Source organism: Passer domesticus, chromosome 16 (genome assembly GCF_036417665.1).
Source record: "Passer domesticus isolate bPasDom1 chromosome 16, bPasDom1.hap1, whole genome shotgun sequence".
Lineage (NCBI taxonomy): Eukaryota > Metazoa > Chordata > Aves > Passeriformes > Passeridae > Passer > Passer domesticus.
Window position 1 is genome coordinate 2,782,098 of NC_087489.1, and position 7,580 is coordinate 2,789,677.

Consider the following 7,580-nt stretch of genomic DNA (forward strand, 5'->3'; position numbering starts at 1 on the left):
ACAAGCAGTTGTGCTTTATCATGTACAAGCTCTTTGATAATAGGCCAGGCCTAGTGCCATGAATTGCTAATTGATTCTTCCTTAGCAAAATGTTTTGCTTAATTAAAGGGTGTGCTGATTTATAAACACCTCCCTAAATATTATTCACTTTTGCATCTGCTGAAAAGAGCTCAGGCTGTTCCTGCACTCCAGCATTCCCTTTCAAATTATTCCATTATACCCAGCCACGCTCTTTCAATACTGATTGTGACAGATTGAGGAATTATTAAATCATAAATACCAAGAGGAAAAGCCAGTGATACACTTAATGGGAGCTGTTCTCACAGCCCCCAAATATTTCAAAGAATGACAAAACCAGGAGGAGATAGAGAGGCAAAACCAGGAGGAGACATGAAGCTCTTGGCCCAGCTCTGTTCTCCCTCATGCTGGAGTAAATCACAACCCAGAGCTCAGCCTGATCCAAAAGCAGAGGAAGGATCAGTCTCATTTTTTCCTGCAAGATTGCTGAGACTTAGGTCACACCTGACTCTCTGCTGCCTCTCATGGTGCTTGCATGGAGAGGACACATTCAGTCTCTGGCCCTGCACAGTCCAGGACATGCTTTTTAACTCTTTTTTTTTCTTCTCAGTAGGTGCTGTCGGCTTTTGCTCCAGCAGTTTCTGATCCAGGGCTGTGCTGTGCTGCAGAGGAATGGAATCCATGGATGGTGTTCCACTGGACCTATCTGTCCCCAGAGTCCTGGTGGCTTTAACCTGGGGCTGGTGGCAGCAGGAGCCTGGTCAGGAGGCTGTGGTCTGGCTCAGAGTGTTTGGGAGGTCTAGAAGAACACACCTGGGAGAGGGGGAAGTAGAGATGGATCCTGTGAGGGATCCAGGGCCAGGCAGCTGGCTCAAAGATGTGGGGAGGAGGAAGGTTTGGCATGAGGGGGCAGCTGCAGCTGGCAAGTTTGATCCCCAGAGTCTTTGGACACAGTGGGGTTTGGGGGAGCTTGGCTGTGCAGGGAGGCCCAGGTAAGGAAAGGGACAAAGCTGAGCCACACCAGTGTTATGGATGAGTAATGAGATGGTTTGCTCTCACAAATAAAAGGTAAATATCGTGTGTGTGTGTGTGTGTGTGTGTGTGTGTGTGTGTGTGTGTGTGTGTGTGTGTGTGTGTGTGTAAAGAGGAGTTTTATAGATTTCTAGTTATGTTTTACCCCCTTGTGTTGTTATCAGGGCTGGCCTGGGTTTGGGACATTTGGAGGGTCAGTTTGTCCCTATGGCAGCACCTGAGCTCCAATCAAGGTGTCAGGCAGTGAACTCCAGCACTGGACAGTGAAGAAGGAGATAATGGACAGAATCTTGGGAGGGGCTAAAGGGTTAAAAGGTGAAACCTCCATGGTGTGGGTGAGCACATGGTGGGGAAAATCCTCTGCTCCAGCACTGTAATATTTTTTCTATTCAGTGTTCTGTTGTATTTTTGATAAGGTTTTAATAAACCTTTTAAATTTTGAAGTGAGTATCATTTCTCACACCAGGACCACCAGCTGGTGCAGCTCCAAGGTGGATCAATGTTCAGTGCCTCAGGAGTGGCTCAGCTGAGCACAGGGTGGTGAAGGGAACACTTTGCTTTTCCTGGAGCCCAGGAAGGAGTGACTGCCCAGAAGGACTGGCCCTGCTGCAGGGAGAGCCCCAGAATTGTTTTGGTGCAGCATCGAGCTGTGCCTGCCCAGCTCTGGGGGCTGCCCTGGCAGGGGCCACCAGCAGGGACAGGACAGTGGCACGGAGCAGCTCGGGGTGGCCCAGCCCACACAGTGCCCCAGAGGACAACACTTGGCCATGCCCCACCACCCTGAGAGAGGCTGGAACCCCTCAGGGAGCTGTGCCTGGGCCCTGCAGCAATACCTGAACTTTCCTGCTGCCACCTTTCCCTCCCTCCCACTCCGCAGGGTCACCCTGCTCTGCTCCAGCCCCTCAGCCCCAGGGATCAGCCAACCCCTTGCACACCCTGCCCTCCCCATTTTGCCAGCCATAACGCAGAGTTTCTATTTACTCAGGGCAAGTCGGTGATTTACTTTCCACCCTGTTTCACTTCCATTTTGAGCTGGATTACTGCCTGCTGCATAAATCCAGCCCGGAGTACCTGAGGAGCATCTGACGAGGCGCTGCCCTCTGGAATGCAGAGGTTATCGCTGTCTGTCAGCATTCAAATGGAAATTAATTGCCACCCAGTGTTCGTTAATCAGCCCAAACACCTCCTTCTCCTCTGTGCTTTCCCACCTCCTCCTCTTTACTGGTGGGTCGTGTGGCACCCGCTTGTATAGGAGTCTTTGCTTTCGTAGGTGGTGAAGAGTCAACCCCCCCCCAAACATTGGTAGGAAAGGGGTTTGGGCTGAGGTTCTGGTGCAAGCCGGGGTTCACTGGTGATGTGGATGGAGAGAGGCAGTAGTGAACCCTCCCAAGCCATTCCATGAGTTTAAACATGGAGCAGATGAACAGGGCTTGGTGTCCCAGCCCTGCTGTGACACCAGGTGAGCACGGGGCTTTTTGGGGCTCAGAGTTTGAGGCTCTTCTGCACGGGGCTTTTTGGCGCTCAGAGTTTGATCAAAGGCACCAAATGAAGTGAGGCATGCGATGAGTGCCTGCAGAGGAGAGGGAACATCCACTCGTGTCCCGGGCAGCTGCAGGATTTACACCCAACAAGAACATCCAGCTCCCATGGTGAGCCTGCCTTGATAATCGGCTCCAAACTCCTCTTTTACTCAAACCCGGCGTGATCCCTGCACTCAGCACCCTGTTTGTGTGCCCTGGAGCATCTCTTTCCAATGGATCTCCATCCCTGCCTGGGAATTCCACCCTATGGAGAAGATCCCGCTGCCCAGGTGAAGCTGCCCCAGCAGGAATTGCCCCGGCTGTGCCCCATTTCCAGGCTGGATGCCGGCTGCCTGCAGAGACATTAAGTATGCTGAGCACTGGATAACACTCACTTCTCTGCATATATTTGCAGCTTGATAACATGACTCTGGTTGCTTCTTAGCCCCTGATCCCCGGCTGGGGTGGATGAGGATTGTTCTGCTGCAGTCAGGGCAGTGACACGGCTGGATCTGGCCCCTCATTAACTGCAGGATACAGTTGCTTGTGACTGAAATACTCAGTGAGTTTTGAAATAAGGAGAATAAAAGGTTAAGCAGCCACAGAGATTCATATTAATCTGTTCCAATTACAGTATGCATAGCACTTTTCAAAAAGGATTTGAGGCTTCTCCCACACAGACTTAGATGTGCCCACATGAAATATCAATGTTTTAGGGTAGGATTTGCAAAAGCACCTCGAGGAAATGAGGCACCCACTTCTTACGGACTCTTATTGACTTCCTGATTGCTTTTGAAAAATCCCATCCTTATGGGATGGGATATAATTATGGTTATTAATGCCATAAGAAATGGTCTACATTACCACGGGCATGTCTTAGGTACAGACAGTATTCACAGCTGTCATAAAATAAAATAAAATAAAATAAAATAAAATAAAATAAAATAAAATAAAATAAAACTGAGGTTGCAAAGTGGACAAGTGCTCAGAGTGTTACTGGTGATGCCGGTCAGGCCAAGTTTTGGAAAAACCCTTAAACCAGTCCCTTGATGCAGCCCCTGGACTGGGAATTGCAGCCCAGGAGGTCTCAGCTGGACACCCCATGTCCAAGCACCCCTCTTTTCCCAAGGGCCAACTGTCTGAAGGATGATTTAGGAGCCAAGGCACAATGCAGGGACTTGCTTGGCTGCAAACCAGGGGTCAGAGGGCTCCAGGTGAAGTTTGGGTTCCCTCTGGTGTTTTTTGAGGTCAGGCTCAGTCTGAGCAAGCACCCAAAGCCCTTCCTGCTGTTCCCAAAGCTGAGTATTCCTGTAGCCTGTCTGAGTGCACTGCTGACCCTGCTCAGGTGCCAGCAGCCAGCCAGAGGGAAGCAGCATTCCCAGCACGGGCTGTACCTGCAGGAATGCTCTGGGAAGAGCCCAGGAGGGTTCAGAAGGTTTGGGAGCCAGGAAGGAGTCAGGAGACAGCGTGGGGCTGTCTGTGGTTGGCCCCATGGGGAGTTCCTGTGGCCTTTTTCTCACCCCTGAAACCTTTGCCTTGAGCACTGGAAGTTTTTCACCTCCAGCTTGGCCCCCTCAGGATCTCCAGAACCCTCCAGCACAACCATCCTGGTATTTTGGGGTCTTTAGGACCAGACCCCAAGCTATCTCCACATGCTCCAGAGAGGCCCCACAGACACAGCCTGCCCAGATGTTCTTCTGCACTGAATGGGGGTTAAAGGGCATTTCCCTGGAGAATCTCACTGGGAAATCCCCAAAACATGGATCTTGGCCTTTTCCACCCCAAAACCATTACAGAACCATCCTTTCCATTTCCCTCGTGTTCAGCAAAGTCTGTTGCTTGCAGTGCAGGCAGAGGGAGCAAATTTGAGCTGATCTGGAAGTGACTCTTCCTCCTGCTAAGGTTGGCTTTTGCAGCACCAACCGTGTGAGAAAAAGCTGCTGAGCCTGTTGGGGACAGGAAAATGAAATATATATCAGCTTTCAGAATCCTTTCTCCTTCACAGCAGGGTTTAGGAGGCAGCCAGGCTGTAAAGCACAACTCTGCTTATTTTTGCTTTCAAACAGTGCCAAACCTTTAACTATTGATTGCAAGCACAGGTTCATTAGGGAGGGGAAGGAAGAAGTGGGCTTAGGGAGAAAGGCAGAAATCCCAATTCATCTGCTTAGAGGCCTCTGTGGATTAATAGAATTAATTTGTCTTGTGGGGCATTAATTGAAGAATGTGCTGAGGTTAAGGACAAGGTCAGCTCTTTGCAGGGTAATGTCTCCTCCATAATTCACTTCCCAGCCCATCAGGACAGTGTGGGCAGGGTAATGATGAAGGATGGACGTGCTGCTCCCGGGATCTCAGGGAACAGAACCTTGCATTACGGATAATGTGAAGTGGAAGTTGTAGGAAGGTACCTGGCAGATATTTAATTAGATCAGACATCCATTCCTCATGTTTCTTTAGGATCTGCAGTTCTGGATCGGGTCTGCATGGTGCAGAGGGACAGGTCTGAGGCAGCTCAGGGTGTCTGTCCCTGTGCTACATGGCACACCCAGCCCTGGGGCAGGCAGCTGCCAGTCCCACCCCTCACCCTGAGGAGCCCATCAGAAAAAAACAGCTCAGGAGTTGTTCCCAGGCCGTGGTACTCCACCAGAGTGACCCAGGCAGGGTTGGGAGGGGCTGCATGCTGGGAAGAAGGCCTTGGTTTGCTGGGGAGGATGGAGAGGGCAGGCTGTGAGTGCAAGTGCTGTGGAGTGGGGACAGCTCCCCCGGGCTGAGTGGGCAGGGCTGGAGGCTCCAGCGCCTCCCCAGCACCTGGGATTTTCTCTGCAGCCTCTCCCACCTGTCTCAGGTGTGCCCTGCCATGGCCAGGCCAGGCCAGGTGTCCCTCTCAGCTGAGGAACAGATCAAGGTGGGGTAAGGTGAAGAAGGGACAAGCAGCTGAGCCAGGCTGGGGGGACACTCTGTGCCTGAAATGCAGAGCAGGGGTGGCTGGAAATGTCCGGCTGAGCTGCTGTCCCCGTGGGGGGCACACAGAGCTGGCCCAGCTCAGGCTCAGAGTTTGACCTGCTGGGGGTTATTTGTTCATTGGGCAGGAAGATTCTGCCTCCTGCTGCTGCCAGCAGCTCCTTCTGCACAATGTGCTCAGGGATTGCAGCCAGGCAGGATTAAAGGTGACCATTGAACCCTGCCAGACCCCTCCAGACAGCTCTGCAACACATCAGGCACAGCCTGGCTCTGATTCCATACATTGCTCATTACCTGTTGTTCTTCAGCAACGTTTAAACCACAGGCACAAGGTTTTGAGCACCAGACCTGTTCTCCTCTGAGATCAGTCAAATATTAGAGCAGGGTCTCAGTGTGGAGAGACAAAAATAAGACCTTCATAAACCTGATCTACCTCATCCCAATTCAGCTCAGTTTGGGGTCAGAGATCTCCAAAGGTTCATTTTAACCTAAGTTTCTCTGTAAACTACAAAAGGCAGAGCCCAGCATGGCAGAGAGGCAGAACAGGGCAGAGACACCCCACAGTTTGAACTTGCTCATCTCCAGAGCTGCCCCAGGGACAGGGATTGTTTTTCCAGGTTTTTTTAGGCGGAGAGGGCCTGAGCCCCTGCTGTTGCTGTTGGTCATTCTGTTCTTCAGAGCCCCAGGGCAGATATCCAGGGGATGGCCCCAGCCCTGCCCTATTAATAAGCTTGAGAAGATCAAAGCTGATGGCACAAGGCAAAGGGTCTGTTTTGCACTCCTTAAAAGCTTCAGAGAAATTAAAAACTACACAAGAAACCATGTGAAGCCACTTTTACTGGAGGTGGAAAGCCAGGCTTAGAGATTTTGTGCCAGGCTTAAATGTCTCTTTGTGACCATGTTTCACCTCCCTTGTTTGGATGCATGCTGACAGAATTACACTCCAGACAGTGCTCTCCTGAAGCAGCACAGACAATATTTGTTTGAATTCACATCTTTTTGATTTTTTTTCTTGCTTGTTTGCTATTTTAGCTCTTGTTACCTACACACTGTTTAGATTAGTGCTGTCTCCAGGTTTCTGAGAGTGACAGAATGGAGTGTTTGGGCTGTCAGGGGATCCATCCCACCTTTCACAGGGAGACAGGAGAAGGGCTGGGAACAGTCACAGGCAGGGTGTGAGGTGGGACGGGTGCCCAGGAAGGCTCCAGGGGTGAATGCTGGGTCCAGCTTTCTTTAACACCTTCATTAAAGCAAATTTGCAGATCACATAGGCGGGGAGGAGTGGCAGCTGCCTCAGAGGGTCACGCTGCCACCCAGAGGGACCTGGGCAGGCTGGGAAGAGGCTGGCAGGAACATCATGGAGCTCAATGACAAGTGCCAAGTCCTGTACCTAAGGAGGAGCAATCCCAGGCACAAACGTGGGATTTAATTCAATGTAACATAAGGTGAATCTCAGTCTTGCTCAGGACAGTCCAAAAGCATTGTCTCAGCTATTTGCACTGTCTCAGGTGTTGGAGATGCTGGAGGATGCCTGGCTCCCAGCTGTACAACAGCCATGGGCAGCAGGAAAACACACCTGAGCCACCTGGGAACTGCAAAGTGCTGGGGTTGTCTCAGGTTTCTGTGGTTGAGATAATCCCTGAGGTGTTAGAAAGTTGCTTTTTTCCCAGCCCCACGACAGAAGAAGTCGAGATGCATCGGTTCTGCTTTTCAAGGTTGTTTATTTTTCCTTATCTATTACATTCTTTCTCTGACCTGCTGAGATCTGTCCAGCAGGTCTGGCTGTGAGACAGTGCCTGCCCTTGGGGCAGTGTTAACATTTTATGCTAAAAATTGTGTGTACTTTATTTACAATAATTTTCCAATACCTATCACCTATGTTGGACAGTCTGTCTCTACTTTAAACCAATCAAGAAGTGTCACCATCACAGCAGAAGATGGAGGGGAAGAAGAAGGACGGGACATGCCCAGATTCCTCCATCTTGCCTCTTGAACCCCCATTCTAAAACCCCCAAAATTCTGCTTTTTCACCCTGTGACAAATTAACTATCA

General features: G+C 50.6%; 1 long non-coding RNA gene across 1 annotated transcript; it reads right to left on the reverse strand.

Annotated features, from left to right (window-relative positions):
- Positions 1-220: 220 nt before the first annotated feature.
- On the reverse strand, positions 221-5,337 carry LOC135282117 (uncharacterized). The gene is made up of 3 exons (XR_010348441.1): positions 4,976-5,337; positions 2,966-4,516; positions 221-831 (listed from the first exon to the last, which is right to left on the reverse strand). It is a non-coding gene; the product is annotated as an uncharacterized LOC135282117 (long non-coding RNA).
- Positions 5,338-7,580: the final 2,243 nt, after the last annotated feature.